This window comes from Lissotriton vulgaris, chromosome 4_1, assembly GCF_964263255.1.
Source record: "Lissotriton vulgaris chromosome 4_1, aLisVul1.2, whole genome shotgun sequence".
NCBI classification, from domain to species: domain Eukaryota; kingdom Metazoa; phylum Chordata; class Amphibia; order Caudata; family Salamandridae; genus Lissotriton; species Lissotriton vulgaris.
In genome coordinates, this window is record NC_141691.1 from 578,223,305 (window position 1) to 578,244,039 (window position 20,735).

General features: G+C 41.4%; 1 protein-coding gene across 9 annotated transcripts in view; it reads right to left on the reverse strand.

Annotated features, from left to right (window-relative positions):
* Window positions 1-20,735, reverse strand: part of PDE1C (phosphodiesterase 1C) — a 1,706,308-nt gene that overhangs the window by 719,055 nt on the left and 966,518 nt on the right. The window lies entirely within an intron of this gene.

Sequence of the window (20,735 nt, forward strand, 5' to 3'; positions counted from 1 at the left end):
ATGTCACTGTAACAACCGGTGACAAAATAACCCCATACGAACATAGGTTGCAGCGCATCTGCACACCTAATAGGGTTTATACAGTAATATGTTCCCCAGTTAGAATGAGGGCTGCGCTTGTGGGTGCTGAAGCAGCTGCCCGCGATTGTGTGGTGCAGCTGCGAGGGCCTTTAGAGGCTTAAACCCCCCCACCCTCTACGCACAAAAAGATAGGCAACTGGGGAGTCCTCTCTGGGCCCTCCCCTCCTTTTAGAACTTCGCCCGCGAGTCTGCATTGCAACGGGGCCTCGCTGGTCCTGGCCTCACCTTGCTACTGGCTGCAGACCACTCCCGGTGTCTCTTTCCCACGGCCAGGATCAGCTGTAACACAGAGCGAAGCCTCCGTCGGGCAGAGCCTTCTGCTCTCTGTCCCCCCGGGCTCTCCTTCTGGATGGCGGCTGTAATTTAGAGTGATACCTTCTCGTGTGAGAGCTTTCCTCTCTGAGTCCCCTGTCACTTGTGGTGGGTGGAGCTTGGCCCGGCTCCACTGTGAGAGCTCGACTCAAGCTCACAGGATCTGACCCCTGTGCAACAGAGGCTTACGGGTCCCACACTTTAGGCGGCCCGCTAACGGATAACACCCTCTTCGGCCCTCCCAGTCTGCACCCAGCACCTTGCATAAGGAAGGAGAGACACGAGCTGGGACACACGTTCTGCTCCTTGTCTCCGGGGGATGGGATCCTTCTCATCAATGGAGGAGCACGCTTCACGCTTCACGCACACACCGAAGTGGCTTCAGTTGTTCAGCAGGTAGGCAGACATATAGTGCGAAAGCACCAGGAAGGTGCAAAACAGAATGCACGCACCAAAACTGTCAGAGACTGCAGCACGCACCACGCGCTGAAGGGAAAACATGGAGGGCATCAATACCTCGTCCCTGGAGGACACCTGGGGGCACCAAGCAGAATTAAGCTACAGGCCAATACATCAGGGTATTTGCTGTAGAGAGTGGCAGTCCTTCTTGTAGCCCCACAGCCACTGATCAGCACAATAAGCAAGTGAGTCCTACGGCAGTTCCTCCGGCAGCATAACAACTGTATTCTGTAGAACCAGCAGCGACTGGTTACAAGCCCTAAGCAATGTTTCCCTAATCTTGGGGTCACAGCCCCTGTACTTATAGTCCAAAAGTCTTTGTTTGGGGGGGCACTTCAAGCACTGTTTAGAATTGCATAACACCCCCATTCACATCCCAAGTCCAGCCCAAGACACACTACAGGGGGGCTGAGACAGCATTGTACAAGGCAGGTACAGCCCTATTCAGGGGCTGGTGCAACTCCTCCTACCACTCTAAATGCAGGCCAAACCTATTCAGGTGCAAGGCAAACTCCTCCAGCCACTCTAAATGCAGCCAAGGTCTATTCAGCCTAGCACTGAGTCACCCAGGAAAGGCAGGACACACATCAAACCCCCTTGTGACGGTCTAGACTGAATGCACATCCCCTCTTTCCTGTCAGTCTAAAACAGACGTCGAATACACATCCAGGCAGGGCACAAAGACTCATAAGCACACAGAAATGCCCACTTAAAAAAGTGGCATTTCTAAAATAGTAAAGATAATTCCGTTTTCACCAATAAGCAGGATTTATCATTACTATTCCAAACATACCAAACATGGTCCCTCTCATATCAGAAATTACCACTGAAGCACCTATCAGCGAATTCCCACTGCAAACCTATGAGAGGGCAGTCTCACGGCAGTGAGTAACCAAATAGGCTGTTTGTCACTACCAGGACATGCACCACAGCATACAGAGCACCCTGCCTATAGGGCTAGCTAGGGCCTACCTTGGGGTGATGTATATGTAATAAAAGGGGAGTTTCAGACGTGCAAAGACTTTATCAGCCATGTCACTGCTGCAGTAAACTGTGTGCACACTCCCTGCAGCAGCAGAGGCATGAGACCGGTTTGAAAGACTACTTCGGTGGGTGGCGCAAGCAGCGCTGCAGGCGCACTAGTAGCATTTAATTTACAGGCCCTGGGTATATGGTATACCACTGTACAAGGGACTTATAGGTAAATTAAATATGGCAAACTGGTTTAGACCAATCTTACCAAATTTAGAAGAGAGAGCACATGCACTTTAGCACTGATCAGCAGAGGTAAAGTGCCCAGAGTCATAAAACCAACAAAAACAGTTCAGAAAAAAACAGGAGGAAGGTAAAAAGTTTGGGGATTACCCTGCAAAAAGAGACCAGTCCAACAAGGACTGTCCTGCCGTCTGAAGAAGGAAAACTAGACTTGCTTGCCTTGAACCCAAGATCCCCAGAAGTGTTTCCAAGGGTTGGTTGGCTGACGTCTTGTTTGAGATACAATGACACAACAAGGTTCCAAAGGCCTTGCATGCAACTGACAAGCTGACCAGCACCAACTGGACCTGCTGAGCCCTGCTGCTGGCCTCAGCTGGAGTGAATCCTGACTGCCAAGAGTTGCATTTGCAGGAACTGGACCCTTGGTTAATGTCAGAGTGTACTCCTCCTATTTCAAACTTTCAGGAGGCAAACATCTAGTTAAAATCCAGAAGTTCTGGACTTTTTGCAACTGTGAACGATGACCCAAATCTCCTGCCATCACGAAGCTCCGAATGTAACCTTCTCTTTGCACCAACTATTTTCTTCCTTCAGCTCCAGTCAACATTATGCTCCAGCGGAGGCTCCTTGTATGGAACTGGACTGTGTGAGAAGGCAAAATCTTCACTGGGATGAACCTTGTACCTGTTTCTGGCCCGTGCGCCATTGCAATCTACCTGGGGTTATGAATGACCCAGACCAGCGTGATCAGATAAAAGCAGAAAGTGCGACTCTCTGTTTGGAGCTATTTTCACCTGAAACTTTAACATGTACTCCGTTTTTTTTATTGCTTTGGGATTTTCCTTGTGTTGTGTTTTCACTTCTTTGATGTTTGAGTGCCTGCATAAATACTTTACACATTTCCTCTAAATCAAGTTTGACTGTTTCCGTAAGTGAATTGTTTTTGAAGAACATAGAGATGAATTTTTAAACAGTTGTAAATCTCTGTTGGCTGAGCTGACAACTCATTTGAGTTTCTTATAAAAAATTTGGATCTTCAAGGGTTTTGAAATATTTTTAATTTGGCCATGAGTTTCAAAACGAGTCTGTGTGTCAATACTTCTGTTTCAGAAAGAAGGGTCGATATACAAGATCTGTGGGAGGCAAAGTAGACTCAGTAACTCTGCTGTGAAGAATTCCACCAAAGACACTCACATGCTTATTCGAAGTATTAGATTCATTCAGTAAATATAATTAGCATTAGAGTATTGAGGTAACTAGCAAAAATAGCACCAATCATCAGTAAAACAGTGCTCAGAACACATAAATTGCCTACAGAAACAAGATGCAACCTAAATTAATAGAGCATAATCAAAAAGCCAGATCATTACAGTGAGCAACAGAGTTTTTCATATCACAAGACCAAAATGTGCCAGTAGCAAGCGCCACATCAAGAAGGTGACGGGGGCAGGGAAAGAGCCGCGGTCAGGGGGGAGCGAGTGTTACAGAAAAATAATAATTTTTAAAAACTGACCTTTTTCCTTGCAGCCTCTTACTCCGACGGTCGCCTCCCACCTCAAAGCTCTCCCCACATTCTCTGGGAAGGCAGAGGCTGCTCAGCCAATCCAGACACTGCTCTGCTGGGAGAGCAGAGTCTGGTTTGGTCTGAGTGGCCTGCTCTGCTGCTCAGACACTGCCTATGAGCCTGAGGCATTTCTCCAACCTGGCTGTAAATACATTGGTGTTCACTGTTGGGCTGGAGAAATAGAAGTGCGTATGTATGTTTGGCCGGCCTAGGACAGTCGGCCAAGCATATGTGCGCACTTCTAAAAGCCATCACCTGCCTGTCATGGCACTGCCCTTCAAGAATGTCAAATCCAGTCAAATAAAAATAAAATGATATTGTTTCAAAACCATGTTATTTTTCTTTGACCGGCTCTGACGAGTGGGGTGGTGCTCCTCGGCCATTATGGAGGAGCCTCCCATGAAATGTGCATTTATAAGTGCCAGCAAAATGTGCTTTTTTTTTAAATATGCTAAATGTGGGCTTGCCAATAAATGTGAGCCTTCTTACAGGGTTTTGAACAATATGAAGACTAGGAACTAAAAATAATTGTAACACATTTAATGCATAATATTTGTCAGCAAGAAGAACGGACATCAATAATGTTACATAAAAACCAAAACATTTTCTATTGCTTTCTATCCAAGCACTTGCAATATTCTAAGCGACATTATGATGTCTCATGAGGTATAAGTATACATAGAGATGTTCAGTTCCTATATTTTGGGAGTTTGGAGGAACCTAAAGTATCAAGTCGGGGATCTGATCCTTCAGGAATAAGAGCCCTCACACTGCTTCATCATAGGGCAGTTCCTTGTTGGGCCAGCACTGCAATGCCCAACAGGCCCTGCAAGGGGGCTATTTGCAAGAGTTCTTGTGATCTGCCGTAGTGAAATGTGAGGTGTGTGTGAGGGTATTGTGAGTGAAGAGGATGGTGAGTTATAAATAACTCGAGGCAAAAATTTAGTGTGTGGAACCCTCGGTTATGCTAAAAACAGATATAGGTCAGAGTGGATAGAATGGTCCACATTGGCTCTAAATACAAGTGTTGGCCAACATGTTTCGTTCCAAAAATGTCACAGAGGATCAAGGCAATTCGTCAGAACCATGAAAACTGATGAACTAAACTACTCATGGGGAGGGGGACGGTCAGAATTAAATGTGTTACCTAAAGACGTACCAGTCCGAGTGCATTAGAGTATATATTATACCTGGTGCAATCGATAGGTAAACCGACATAGGAGAAATAAACAGAAAAAAGAGCAGCAATAATATTCCATGACTGTACTGGTGCTGAATAGGGATGAACAATTAAAGCAATGGCATGCTGATGGGCAGGGCCGGGTGGGCGTAACAGTATATAATAAACACAAAACATCCATGATCATAACAGTAAGTGACTACTAAAGTGGTAGATGCTTAATCAAGAGCACATAAATGGAGGTATTACAAAAAGGCTTTGGCCTTGTACCTACCTCCAGAATAGATACAGATAGGACAAATTGTGAACTTCAACAGTTCTTCCGTAAAGTTCACTTAAAAAGTTTCTTGCAAACAAACCAACCAATGCGGTATGTGACACAGGCATCAGAAAACCCTCCACATTTACACCCTCATCAGGGATGGTTTCACCTGAGATTTTGGTGTTGAAACATGCTGTTCTTAGAGAAGTCAATGCACTTCCAATAGACTCACATTTTCATAACATGTTGAGACAGGAAGAGTTTGCTACACGAGCATTAGCTAATGACAACACCATAATGATAAAACCAGCAGACAATGGAGGGCCAGTTTTCATTATGGACACCACAGATTACGATGCCGAATGTCAGAGACAGTTGTCTGACTGGTGTTATTACACCCCTGTAACACAGGACACCTCTAAGAGACTCAGTATCACCATCAACTCAATGGTCAACTCTGCCACAGCACAGGGATGGCTGACCAAAAGTTAGGTAGATTTTCTGATTAATACCAACTCTAAGATCCCTTATTTCTACACCCTCCCCAAGCTACATAAGGGTACCCTCCCTCCACCAGGAAGACCCATTGTATCGGGAATAGGATCTATGCTTGAACCACTATCTATTTTTTGTAATCAGTTTTTACAACCTCTTGTCCAAAAAACACCCTCTTTCTCAAAGATATGAGGGATGTCCTCAATTTGATTAGTTAGATTAACGCTACAGGGGCCAATGTAGATTTGCTGGTCACAGTCGATGTGAAGATCTTTATACCAATATCCCTCAGGATGCTATACTGGAGCGGATGGAGCAGATCCTATTGTCTGAAATATGGACACATCCACCCCATCAATTTCATTTTAGAATGTGCTACCTTAGCATTCAAACAGAACTTTTTTGATTCAAGGAACAAATATACCAACTGACACAGGACACTTCGATGGGCTGCACCTTCGCCCCCAGTCTAGCTTGCCTCTACATGGACAATTTTGAGAAGAACTTTATACAGTGCAACAACAACTCTTACTATACTAACATCATTACATGGCGTCGTTATATTGACTACATTCTGATCCTTTGGCGGGGTACATGTCAACTTGCAGCACTTTTTGCCAGTTAATCAACACTCTAAATCCTTTTCTAAGATTCACTAAGAGTATGCCAGCCATCAATCTTCCTTTTCTGGACCTAAAAATCACGAAATGTCTGGCTGCAGACCTCAACATATAAAAAAAACACAGACTGCAGCAGTCTATTGCAGTACGATAGTCAACAGCCTAAACACCTTAGGGACAATCTACAATTTGGGCAATTTTTACACCTATGCCACAACTGCAGTTCCCGCTTTATCAACCAGTCTCGAGAAACGCCAGTACCCAACCCACATTGTTGAAACAGCACGAAAGAGAGCATGTAACAATAACAGATCTTCCCTCTTGGAAACACAACAAAGAGTCCATGATGAGACTCTGACATGTGTGACATTTTTCACACCCCAATCGAATCAGATCAAAAAAATTATCCAAAAACATTGGGGCATTTTGCGGACAGGGGAGTAGTTGTATTCTTTACCCAGATTTTCCTTTAAATGCACATGGCAGGTGTGTCTGGCGGGAGCACCAACAAGCCTTGGCAAATGCAACCAATGCAGGCGTTGTGAAAGGAGAAACGTCAGGACCAGCAAGGTCCAGGGGCATCACCACAAACAGGGAAGTCAGGACAGGCCCGAGCAACTAGGGGAGTACAAAAGAAACAAAGGTGACCCTCAAATGGACCCACAGGCCGGAGGCACTAGAGTTGCGAGAGGACCTCAAGCAGCTCACCAAAAGATGCAGGCCATGGTGCAAACGATGCAATGTGGGCAAAGACTGTCACTGGAGGTGCTTGAAGTTGGGGCTACTTGGAGCCCGAAGATTTTCTTGGAAGGAAGCCAACAAGCTTTTGCAACTGCACGTTGGTGCGGTGCACAGGGATTCGGTTATTACAACTCGCACGAGGGTTACTGGCCGCAAACTTGGTGAGAGGGCAGGGCAGGCCTCGGGAGTAGTGGAGAACTACCACCAGCTGCCGTGCGCCATGGAGACACCTTTGCGCCATGGTGCAAAGGTGTCTCTGTGAGTCTAGCATTGGTTTTGTACTCAAAGATACCTTTCCAGTACAAAATACTATGCTGAGACTCACTTCAAACCTTTTCCCTCTTTGTATACGAGATGTATGGTGCAGCACACATGCAAAGTCTGAAAAGGAAAGAGAAATGAAAGCATTTCTCCTATCTTGCGCCTACTTAGGTGCAGTTTTCTCACACTAACCCAATCTACTTTACTTAGTCAATTGGATTTAGCATGAGAAAACTTGGGTGGTTGCATGGGAACGCTCATGCTCCACCCTTGGTACACCCCCATAGAGCAAAGTAATGCAAAGCAGCGCTATGTGCTGCTTCGCGTTACTGTTGTGTTATTTCCAAAGCTAAACAAGTTTGGCGCTGGAAAGTAAATAGGAACAAAAAGATTTTGCACCGATTTGCATCACTTTTGTGATGCAAACACTGCGAAAAATCTTAGTAAATCTTAGGAAAATAGAACTTGGTATATGGCAATGTACCAAATTCTATTTTCCTCGAAGAAGAATGGAACAAGAAATGGTCTATAAATATCTGTGTTAAATGTTTTAACATCGTCCATGAGCTTTTAAGCATTCATTGACTTAATTTTATTTCAAAAACATTAACTTGTTTTTGTATTGCACTGTACTCATCTATTTTATGCTATTTTCTTTGCTGATTTGCAGAGCTGAGGTCACATATCAGGCCATCATGGTATCTATGCTTAAGCCTACATTATATCCAGTGTGGCTTGATTTTTCTAAATGTAATTGAGAATATTTTGCTAAAACCCATTCAATGTAATTGAGGTGAAACTGATTACCGGCATTTGACTTACAAGTAGCATGCTGTAGAGAAAATAAATGAGATAGGACAGGTGTGCATTTAAGATAATAACCAGAGAGCAGCTCATCAACATTAGATAGAGGCCATCATTTCAATTATAAAGAAATTATCTAGAATTTAAAAGACCGGCATTGAAAGGACGAATTTAAGAAGCGGCAGAAACGAATTATTTTGCACTTTTTTAATATGTGTTTTATGAGGCAGATTAAGGCAGGTCACAACGATCCCAGTTTCAAAGTGTTAACATTGTAGTCTCCCCTTTGAAAATAGAGTTTGGTATGGGTCCTATAATTTGCGGCGCTATGTGTTTACACACTACTATTATTCGACTGCCCAAGAGTAATACTGAGGGTCCCACATGTGGTGGGCACAATGATAGTCCCTGCCTGCAGTCATAGTTTTGGGGGCCACATACTTGAAACACTGAACTTTCAGACGAACTTTGACAGGATGCCAGTCCACTTCCTTGGCAATGTAGTGCCTAACTCAATGCCTTTTGTGAGTGTTGGGGAGGTTCATGTAATGCAACCTCGCTCAGTTACCAAATCGGGCTGGTACATGCACAGGTGGGAAAGGGGTTTCTCCAGTGGGCTAAGAAAGCTGAGCTAATTCACAGCCAAGTCATATTGCAACACAACATTGTGGTTAGCCTTGGTGGTTCCCAAGTGTCAGAGTGTGGGATGTCTTCTCAAGGTGACCTGGACCCATTTATCGTAGACCGTAGCCAACATGATACAACTACACTACCATTTCTAAAACGACACCACCATCCTCAAGAGTACGGTGATATTCTAAAGAGTTTTAAACCAATCTATTTCTAAGAATTGAGGGCTCTGTAAACTCCAAATTTCAACTCTTTAACCCATCCTAGAGCTAGCCTTAGACGCCTCCCACAAAAGTGGTGTTCATGAGTTTTGTCTTGCTGCAAATCCTTTGGTCTATGACACTTTTCACTACCATATTTCAATGTAAACTTTATTTTGACAGCTTGTGTCATAAATGGAAGCAGCAGAAAGGCATATAGTAGAATTAAAAGATATGAAAACAGGATACAAAACACATAAAACCCTTGCAAAAGGGGTTCTCTCTTATGACAAGGCATAAGCATTAAAACGGAGAGACTATTTAGTGTTTATTAAGCGTCAGTCCTTCATGCAGTTGCAAAGAACGAATACAATTATAAAACGAATACAAAAATAGATCAGGGCACATGCCATGGGGTACGCACAGATTCACTCCTAAGGAGGAACTGATCAGTACGGCATGCAACATGGGAACTCTTGAATGTATGTCGGGGATCAGTCCCTCATGCTATCGCTGCAGAAGTTTCCCAGTGCCTGTATTGAGAAGAACAGAGAATAAAATTGGCTCTGCATTGGTGCCTTAAAAAAGCCTGTCTGTCCAGATCATTAAAAATAGAAATTCATCATAAAAGACAATGAAAAAAAAATTATTCATAACAATTGAAATTATTCAAGTATACAAGATTATTAGGAAAATTCCAATCTAGGTATTACAATAGTTCAAAAGGGAAGTGTCACCAGATTAGGATGCCCCACTACCATTTGTCTGATATTCGTCCTGTGGGGCCTTATGGTATATGACTGCATGAAAGGTCAGCTCGGCTGCTAAGAACAATAAAGTATTTGTGCATCAACTCAGCAAAAGGGGTATTTTGGTAGGGAGTGGTGCTTGATATTCACGGCCAATTACGTACTTGGAACTAGCCTACTGCATTCAGGAGTTGTTCTCCCCTGGGCCTTTCTCCTCATAGCCCACATGAGGCATAAGAGCTTAGCTACTGCACAAACAAAGGGAGGTCTAGCATCTGATTTGAGGATATGCAAGGCATCTTGGAGGTTCAGTGTACCCATTTTGTGAAAATGGTTTTTATCCATTTGGATCTAAGGCACATGTAAACTGAACATGCGAACACCACATGGGCAATGGACTCCACTGATGCCTTGCATCCTGGGCAGCTGCTAGAATACAAACTGTTGTTTTGCCGCTTAGCTAATGTCCCGTGGACAGGTAGGGTTCCAAGCCTGAATTACATAAAGAGTTTCCTGTCCAGCGGAACCTGCGTTAGGTCAAGATAGGGTTCCAACGATCTAATGTATTTATGAGTTCAGAACTCCATGGTGACTTTCCCCTGGTCGTGCCTGATGAAGTCTTGCTGTGCAACCCACTCCCAATAAAGTCATTTTACTGCGTCTTTTTGTAGCAGATGAGAAGCTGAGTAATCACACGCTTCACTGAGCCCTACATCAGTCGCCAGCTTCCTTACGTTTTTGATCCACCCCACCTTGTTACCTGTGTGTAAATGGGCTACTTCGATCAGGGCTTCGGCATAAGACAGGAGCTCTGGGGTCCACCGAATCATGGCCCAGAACAAGGGGTGGAGCTTGGCAAAATCGCTCATGGAACGCTGTCCCGTATCTAGCAGGAGAGGGCATAATGGGGTGCTTTGGGGCAGCATCACCAAGTTCCTTAGGAACTTGTGCTCTGATATATTTAATTCAGAAATGTTAATAAAACCCCATAGCTCTGCCCCGTACTAGGCTGCGCCGACTGCTTTTAAATTGTAAACCAGCAGAGCAGCAGCAACAGGTCTGCTGTGGGAGGAGCAGTGGTCTTACCCTAGTGCCCCTACAACGCTCTTATGAATCAGTACTATCTTTGTAAGGTGAGGCTTCAAGAACATTTTGTCAGTGTGCCTGACTCCTAAATAGTCAAAGGTGCAGACTCGCTCTTGGGGAGCCCCTCCTAAAGTAGGTTTGCCTTTATAAGACTTATGGGAATAGAAGGCCATGTATTTGATTTTTGCGGTGCTTATTACCAGACCTCTAGTGTTGCTGAAAAGTTTAAATCTGTTTAGGAGTAGTTGAAGCCCTGCCGGGGTTTTGGACACCAGCAAGGTGTCATTGTCAAATAAAAGAGTTGCAACCTTATCCCCTCCTAACGATGGAGTATCAGCAGGATCCTGTGATTAAAAAAACTCACCACCCCATTTATGTATAGGGAGAGGAGCATGGGGGCCAAGATACAGACTTAGCAAACTCCCCTGCTGACTGGGAAGCGGTCTGTGAGTTGCCCGAGATCCCCATCTTTTCCGTGCAAAGTTATCTTCATGCAACCGAATGACCAAGTTAAGAATAGGTGGTGGAATACCCATTTCTGCGAGCCCTTTCCATAGTGCCTTCCTGGGTACTAAATCGACAGCGGTCTTTAAATCCATAAAGGCTAAATGTAGACTACCCGGGCCAATCACTACGACCTTCCAGAAGAGAAGCGGGAGGCGAAATACCTGGTCAATGGTCCCGGTCTTTTCCCTAAAAACAGATTGGTATTGTGAGAGGATTGTGTTGGATTCTGCCCATTCCTGGATCTTGGAGAGGAGTGCTCTGCAAAACACCTTTTGTAGAGCATCTATCAAACTGATAGGCCTATAATTGCAGGGCTCTCCTCATTCTCTCTTTTTGAGTATACGGACCACCTCTGCCACCTTCCATGACTCTGGTACAGGGGCATCACTCGCTATGGGGATGGAAAGAAGTAGGACATAACAAGCCCACTTGGCTGTGTTATGAAGAAAAAGGTCCCCCGTAATGCCATCAGGCCCTGGGGCTTTAGACTTTACTATTTGACCAATGGAGCCCTCACTCTCATTCAAGGTGAAGAAACGGCTACTCGAGAACTGAATGGAACATGCAGCACTCTTCATCTGGAGCGGAGTGTCGGCTTCTGAATAGAGCGTGTGGTAGTGGTCATACCAAACTTGAGCTGTAATGTGGTTTGGGGGAGATTAAGCCCTTCTTCCTGACCCCAAGTAAATATTTTTTGCCTGAACACATGCGCACCAACGAATTAAATGTAGTGCAATTCAGTGCCATTGCTCATGTGCAAATCTGTCTTCTCATTTCATTGTTTAATGTCATATTTCCTTTCTCTTTCAAACTTTTAATTGCTATTGCATATGCCTGCAAAACAAAGTTAGCAAAAAACTGTCACTTCATGATTACCAATATCAGACTACTGGCTTTGTTAATGTTTGTGTTAAAAAAAAAGGTACCAAGTGCCAGACGTTGGCAAAAGCCATGTCTACAAACTTCGCACACCATTCATTAAAGCTGCTAAGACACCACAGTGGCATACTATACCATCTTCTACGCTGAAAATACAAACATTTGCTTTCCTAAGTTTCATGAAGAAACTCATTAGTAGAACCGATAGTTCTATTCCATAATAGTCATCAATGTGGGCAATATAACCCACATGTTGGTGATTACCTTTAAACTACCTAATGAGTGTGATCAATAGGACATTGATGACATCCCTTAAGGCACTCAATCTGGTGTACTCCTCCTGAGTTATTCACAAGTAAGCATCAATGCGTTTCAAAAATGTATTTTCAATTCTGTAAATGATATTCACTTCATATCCAATGTCAATAAAGTTTTCATTTCAAAGAAATTAAATTCAACTCCATAGGTATGTGTTATTACATCCAGCTCCAATGCTTTTCGGGCAACCGCCCTTCATCGGGGAGCATCTAAAGCAAAACGACATGGGTTTTAACCATCATAATAAATAAACAATTGTAAAATACGTAAAGGGTACCTTAACCCGGTGGTGACACAAGAGTGAAATCCGACGTGATTTAATGGGGTCAATGTGAATTAACGGGTAAAAGGACAGTGAATGAAGATAAGAGTTGTGTCTATTCGAAATAAAAAACGGAGGTGCATCGTGATTCAAACAGTTAATGCTATCGAAGTAGAACAAGGTGAAGATAGTGTGCAGCGGAATCGGAAAGTGAAAAGAAACAAAGAAATACGTTTGTGGAAAGCTCAAAGCAGTACATGTTAGCACGTTACACGGACAGCAGTGACAGCACACGAGGTTGCGGTGCTCGAGTATTATGGATACTTACGATGTGATGCAGGGGCCAGAAATTGTTAAGCAGTGTCAACGAAGATCGGTAGCTTGCGGTTATTAAGCCGGAAGCTTAACACGGGCTTCATACACGGAAGCCGGGAAGTTTGTTAGTAATGTGACCGTGGGGGTATGAATAAAGAAAGAGGACTGGTGAGGACGAAATGAAACGAATATAGCCATATCAATATAACTATACATTCAACACCTGAAAAGTGGAACAATTGAATTAAATCACAAACTGTGAGATTATGAAAACGATAAATAACAGTCCAAAAAATACTATAGACACAAATATGGATGGTTAATCACAGAAAAGGAGTAAGTTCAGAACCATTATGCTAAAAAAATTGAGCTGACAGTCAATGTTGCAGAACAGTTACAGGTAGCATGAAAACTCAATCCGTTCATTAAGACCATATGGCTTAATTGAATTAAGTCTATAAATCCAGTCTTAACGAACATAAATCAAATATTCGAACCAAGAATCTCAAATCATCAGTTGCGTCACATTTTATTGAAATGAACCATAATATATCTCAACTCAAGTTCATGGCATTGGAAATCATCAAAAAAACAGAGGGAAGAGACAACAACAGGATGTTACTACAACGTGAGAACCACTGGATTTATAGACTTATTGATCACACTCATTAGATTGTATACTACTCGCCCTCGGGTGATGGGCGATACCTAAAGAGCACCTACAAAGTTGAAACTTTTCGTTGAAAATACTCCAAACAGTCTGTGCGCGGGCCTACTAATTGAACACTACCTTTAAACTACCACATTCCTTCAAGAAACAAAAACTGAAACCTACATTAAATAACGTATGTACAGCACAATATTTTGTTATTCTCTCATGCTAAAATCAAAAAATCAAAAAATCGAATGATTTCCAAATTGACGAATCAGGAATGATTCAACTTACATTGTGGAATTATTTATTTTTTGTGTCAAATATTTATTTAATTTTTATTACTGTCAATCGACCACTGTGAATCCTAATCCAAAAGGGAGTTTATGTGGTGCAGTCACTAACTTTTCATTTTCTGACACAGGAAAACCTATCCTGATTCTCCACTACTTGTAAGTGTATAATCTGACTTAGACACATCCTTGTATCTCACAGTATTCCAGGTCTGCTTTCTAGAACTGATAGTTTATAGGTTTCATGTAGAAAATAAACAAAAAACAATTTAATACATCAAACATTTTAATTTATGGTATTTTATGATGCAGCTTACAACTGAAATTCTGGAATTTGGCAATAATCATTAATAAATAACATATAAAAATGTGTATTTCGTTTCGTTATGGTATGTAATGTGTATTTGCAAAGCACACTATTGCTTGCGAAGGTATCCTGGCTCTGAGCAGGTTTGTATGTCCAACCCTGCCTATAACAGATTGGATAATTGAAAAGCCAGGTTTTCAGCTTCTTACAAAATTCAAGTTCTGTTATGTAAAATGTTGTTCTCGGTTTGTAACAAACCAACAGTTGGTTGGAGGTCTTCGGAGAACAAATATTGTATTATGAGCAACAAAGGATACTTTGTACTAAGCATCCAAAAATGTGTTAATCAACCCATACTTTGTTTCCTACAAGCTAATTAGTTACTTAAAATCAATTGAAATAAAAAGTGTAGAGTCACTCACGTATAGAATAAAATATACTATTACGAAATTCTTATTTGATAGCATTGAAAATGTGTGTAGATAATTTCAGGTTTCAAAGATAAAGTGCCTTTTGTGAAAGAGTCTCATATGCAGGAATGTCCCATAGATACAACAGACATTAGGAGATGGCATCTCAGTAATACACTTCTTCCCCAAATGTTGCCTCGGGCCTCGATCATCCGTCAACGAAAATAATTCTGTTGCAGCCGTGCTTCAATGCTGAGTGCATTAGTGAAAATCAATTGCAGCTAAAGGCAAAAATGATTTAGCAGAAAGCCTGCTGGAGGGATAGGATACTGTAGCTATCTCCCTTGTCATCACAAGGCAGCTATTCTTTATCCCTGCACTTTATTGAAATCCATTTGTTTGAGAATACAGCAAATCCCTTTCTATGAAGGGACGTTAATAGCCGTGTGTCTTTTCATCCTCCAGAACAAAGCAGTTGTGACAACTGTGACGCCTTTTTGTGTCAATCTTAGCCAAATAGGATCCCACTACAAGAAGAAAGGCAGGAGTGTAAAGAAGGGATGTGCTTACTTGTAGGCACAGCGGCACATTTAAGACAGCCAGGGGAATAAAGATTAGAAGTCAAAGAAAAGAGACTGGGAAGGATAACTGTCACTTAGAAATAATATCCTTTCAAATAAGTGGGAATACGAGATCGTCCATTCAATTGTAGTTCGTAGCAGGCTAACGCACATTTTAGGGTGCTACCCTTGATGACCACATAGATGCCTTCCTCTTGCTGCTATGACATGACTGAAACAAGTCCTTCCTTCATAGGAAAAAGCACTCGGATTTCATTGAACAGTTTGTGGAAGGGAGGCAGAAAGGAACAAACTCTTCTCTGAGGCGAACATCCTTTTTGCAATCAGGAAATGTATAAATGACTTATCCTGCACCCACTCCAATTCCTGGCTTATGGGCTTAGTGATGTGTGTGGTCTCGTGCGAGGGGACATATACTGTCCTAACATAGGGGCGATCAGGTAATGTTTTAATACCCTGCAAATAGATATGTGTCTTTGGGTTCATCTGGTATTAGTGAAAAGATAAGTGAACAATTTTAGGTTTTTCGTGTGTGGGTGGTGAAGTAGCATCTGTTGACTCGTACATAGGCTGGGGCTGAGATAGCTTTTCATACTGCCTTATTGCTCAAGCAGAGCACCTTCACTGGATTCTTGTTCTAAGAGAGACATGTTTTAGGTCTCTAACTATGGGTAGTATTTTCTGATTCTGATTCCTTACCAATTGTGAAAGAGTGGCTACTGCCTTCTGTAAGTGCTTGGGTGTTTAAAAGGACAAGAAAAGAACAGTTCTCTGTAAACAGTTCAACACTACTAAATTTCACCAATAACAATCATTCTCGAATGTCCTTTGAAGATGTCTGGTTAGGGTTTGAGAGATTTTGTAATATTCACTGGATGGCTTCTTTCAAAGCACTACTGAAAGAGGCAAGTGAATGTTTGAATACTGTGAAAATAGAAGGATCCAGTTTAAATGCTTTGTACAGAGAACTGGCATGATTCCAGGGGAGAGCAGCTGCTAATTAGCTAGAACAACAGTGTGGATGCACTTAGTAAGAATTGATGTGTTTTGGTAGTAGATGTGTAGATAGCAGTTTCATACACAGTAACGTGTCTTCTGACTGATTCAGCTACAAAACCCTAGTTTTGTACTCCGTGCAGCCGCTGAAGATGAAGCTTTCATAAAACGCTGCAGAGGGCAGCTTAGAAACATTTGTTCTTCCCCTCTTCACAATTAGTCCTTGGTATGTACTCAAGCCTTTGAGAAAATACGGTATAATTAACTGTCTCAGATGTAAGTGGAAAATTAAGGAGGAGAGAGTCAAGCCCCCGCTCAGACAGTTAATGTGATGCAATGTTAGTACCGCCATGGAGTTTGCCTACTGAAGCTTACGGCATTGAGTGAGGAATTATGCTGCATCCAGACATTGCCAATGTTGTATATGTTAAGATGAATACTTTGAGCATAGTTAAGACCACAAGAAACTTCAGTTAATGTAAAGTTTCTCTTTTTTTTACAGAACTACTCATGGTCTTAACCGCAAAGGCCCTCTGCCAAGTATCAGCACCTTCTGTCTTGGTGGAAATGCCTGTCTGATAATAAGTGGTTGCCTTACTTATCAATTGTACTGTTATTTTGATGCAAGCATCTACAGATGGGGGGGTTTAGGGATGACTGATTGTGGATGATGCTGGCGAGGAAACGTTTTTATTTCATTCAGTTTAACCCGTAACTTTCAAGAGTGGTCTCCAACTCCGTGTCTTGTACTTCTTCAAGCAAATGGATCTTTGCCAGTGTTTTAAAATGGAGCATAAGCCACAAAAATCTCAATAAGCATCATCAATTTAGTTTAGTCAATGATGAGAATGTTGAATTAGTTTGAAAACCTTTATTAATCGGTAAATGTTTAGTATACTGTTTTGGTCTCTTTATTCAATTAGTAAATTAGATAAATCAGTTTACAGAAGTACCAAGAAATTCATGGTTAGAATCAATCTATAAAATTACTTTGTGTTCCTTTAAAGTAATTTCAAGTCTCTATTGTACTGTAGTGGATCCTAACATACCAGAATCCACAGAGTCCCTTCAGAAAAGAACGAGATTTAAGGGAACATTGAAATAGAATCAGATTGAAGTTGAACTCCTCATGAACTTTGGTTCTAGAAACTTGTCTGAGTCTTGTTTCTTTAATTGTATCAGCAAACAGTTACAGTAACAACTGTTCAATGTTAAGCTAAAAAATAGACGCAGCACTAGCCATTACCTTTAAAGAACTTGACACCCACAAAGTAGTAGGTGACAGAAATTACCGTCAGCAGTTGCTCACAGCAAAAGGGGCAAAAAGTGCAAAGGGGAAAAAGAAGGATGGTCATAGAAGAATAACCTAGACCAGTTTTGGGCAGCAAAAAACTCAGACCAGATCTAAATAGGATTACGTATATTATAAACACAAAATCATATGTAACAATACATGCTGGTGCTAATTCATCTTAAGCCAAAGAGGAAGGATTGTCTGATGGTCTTCTGCTTCTTCCTTCATTCCTAAAATGTATGCTGTCGGCAAGGTGCTATCTGCAAGTTGTCAACTTAGTTGCTGAATATTCATATGCATTAGATTTACTCTGAGTTCCCTCGAGAACCCTGCAGTCTAAACTATTAGCTATTCAGGATTCCACTACATAACAATAAACTATTCTAAAGCAGAAATATTCTAGTTATAATTTATGGGATTAAGTCATGAGATTCACTTCTTTATGTAAGCACTATTGATTAATACACTATTTAGCATTCATCATTGTGAATATGTGGCAGCTTGAAACTTGACTAAATATGATGTGATCATGTAGCTTAGGAAAAGAAGAAAGGCATTTTTAAACTAAGCACATTCTATTTAGAGATTAAATTTTTAATGAAGTCGAATGTGGATTATTTATTTATTTAATATAGCATAGTTCAGTATTTCATATAAATCATTTATTTAAGATGAAATTTAACGGAAAAGAAAAGAAAGGGTAGAGAAAATAAATGAGGCCTAGTCTTACCTAGCAAAATAATTTACAATAGAAATCAGTGCATACTACTTAAAACATGTACCACGAAAAACTTAGACATTTACGAAATTACACTTTTTCCTACATTTTATTCTTTAAGCATTTTCATGTTAATTGTCTTGTGTAAATCAGGATACTTATTTTAAGCTAACATTTCCTGCTCTGTCAATAACATTGAGCGAATATTTTGATGCATGGGATTTATAGATTTTGCTTCCAAATTTGGGGGTTTTGTGAGAGTCATAATATCACGAAAATCTACTTACTGCTTTTCAATGATCACCTATCAGGAGAGAGCGAGGAATGTTGCTTTGCCCGTTCCTCTAATGAGTTCTGTGTTAGAAAGGTACGGTGAAGCATATTGATAGTTTTATTTATGCACCTGGATGCATTTCAGCATTACAGGGGTGTTCCATACATTTCATCCCAGAAATCAGGACAGCGATAATGTCTCACCCTATAATCACATTTTAATAGGAAGAGGGAGGAAACAAGTCAGTCTTTGTGATCAGTATTTTAGTTTTTTGATTGTCATGTGGGAGATTTTCAAATGATTGTGATGACCTTGCATGAAGGAATTGTGATTGAATGCCTTGTGCCTATGAAACGAAGGAGGTCATCAACGGCTATGGTGTTGACAGGTGGTCTACCCAGACGTTATAAACAGAGGCAGAAAAGTCATTGCGCAATGTTTGTGAGTTTGGCTTTCGTTCTGAATGGCATTGAGCCAGATGAAAAGCAATGGATCTCAGTAAGTCTTTAGAAGAAGCCTAGGGGACTTGTAGATGTATGTTTGGGAATTTGAACATCAGGTAAGGAGGGGTAAGGAGCTGAACCAATTGGAGATGTTTTGGAATAGGCTTTCCTCTACCCTACGATCCTCTGATCTTTTGTACAAAATATATCAAAAGGTTTGCTAGGATCAGTTGGGTAACATCATTCATGTATGTCTGACTTTTGGTAATTTATGACATCAGAGTAAAACAGTGTACAATTGGTACAGTAGTGACAGTAGTGTTTTGGATCTGTTAATAAGTGTGGAAATAAACATGATGGATGCAAACTTATAATAAATGCACTTAAATACAGAAATCAACAAGAGCAATGTAACTACTGCTTGCTACCATGTCAAGCAGGGCATAACCTAGATAAAGTTTAAAATGCGTCATATTTTTGTCTACAAATAGATAGACTGCTGCGTAAGAGCCAGGCATTGACTCAGAAACCCTTGTTTCATTCAGCATCCAAACTTTATCAATGCTTCCAGCTGCCTCTCGTTCAGCATGTGAACCCTGTCAACTTTCACACCATTTGCTTTAACATTTAGTAAGTATGTTGTGTTCATTGGTAACCTGTTTCTATTGCCTCTTGTCTGAACTTCCTAACGCTGAATGGAAAACAAGTACTCCCACCCTTCCTTGTGAGCTAATTACTGCATGCACTGCTTGCTTCTCCTATATCTGTCCCATTTAGATTTGTTGAGCTCCACCATATCCTGTTTATTATGTATAGTCCTAACGACACGGTTTGCATACTAAAAAAACACGAAGGCTTGCAAAGAGTACTGTCAGAAAATCCATTTAACCAGTGCAAATGAGTCAACTGGATCCAGTTGCTATCATGTGTTTTGGACTGAATGCAAACTCTTCCCTCTTCTATCTCTCCACTATCCTTTTTCAATACAAATAACAAACTCGCATGTCCACCACTCAAATTAATTTAATGTTTCCCTATACTAAATCACCACTAATCTTCTTTGGGTTCCAGAGTAGCGTGCTACTCACCAAAAAGCACTTCAACTCCTCGCCAGGGAAAGTAACCACTATATAAATGCAATCACATTACAATACAATAGACAACAACTATTTTCACCTAAATATCATTACATAAAATGTTCCTACAGGCAGGAAACACTGGATATCATCTTGCTGTCCATTCTCCTCCCACTTTTCATTTCAGTTGATTCATCCCAATGAAACATTCTTTTCACAAGTCCAGATTCAGGGCCCTCTGTATGTGTTTAGCATATCAGACGAATACAGTCTAATTAACTGATTTTAACTGGATCATTTTGCAGCATACGGATTTTTGCACAATGTATTCCCAGCTGTAAATTAAAGGGAATGTCTGCTGGTTAAAGAAAAATTCCATCTAAAATCAAACAATAACAAAATACTAATAACTGGAGCTCATAGATACCTAACTAGTCATCTGTATTTTCCACCAAAGTTGAGGCCAGCTAAATTCATATCTGATATAGATACTAAACTATTTTTTCCTGCCTGTGACTTACTCATGGAGGACAACGCTTTCAATCTCAGTCTATGAACTTGGCTTTTTCTTCTTGAGACAACCTGTTAAACACTATGGCCTTTTTTATGAGAGGCCCTTAACGTCACATGGGGCTGGTAACCAATCAGTAATTTTTTCCTAGTGGAATTACAGAGGACCTTTAACACCATGGCTGCTTGAGATATCCCGCTGCTATGCTGAAGGTCAATAGAAACGGGTGTGGTCATGACG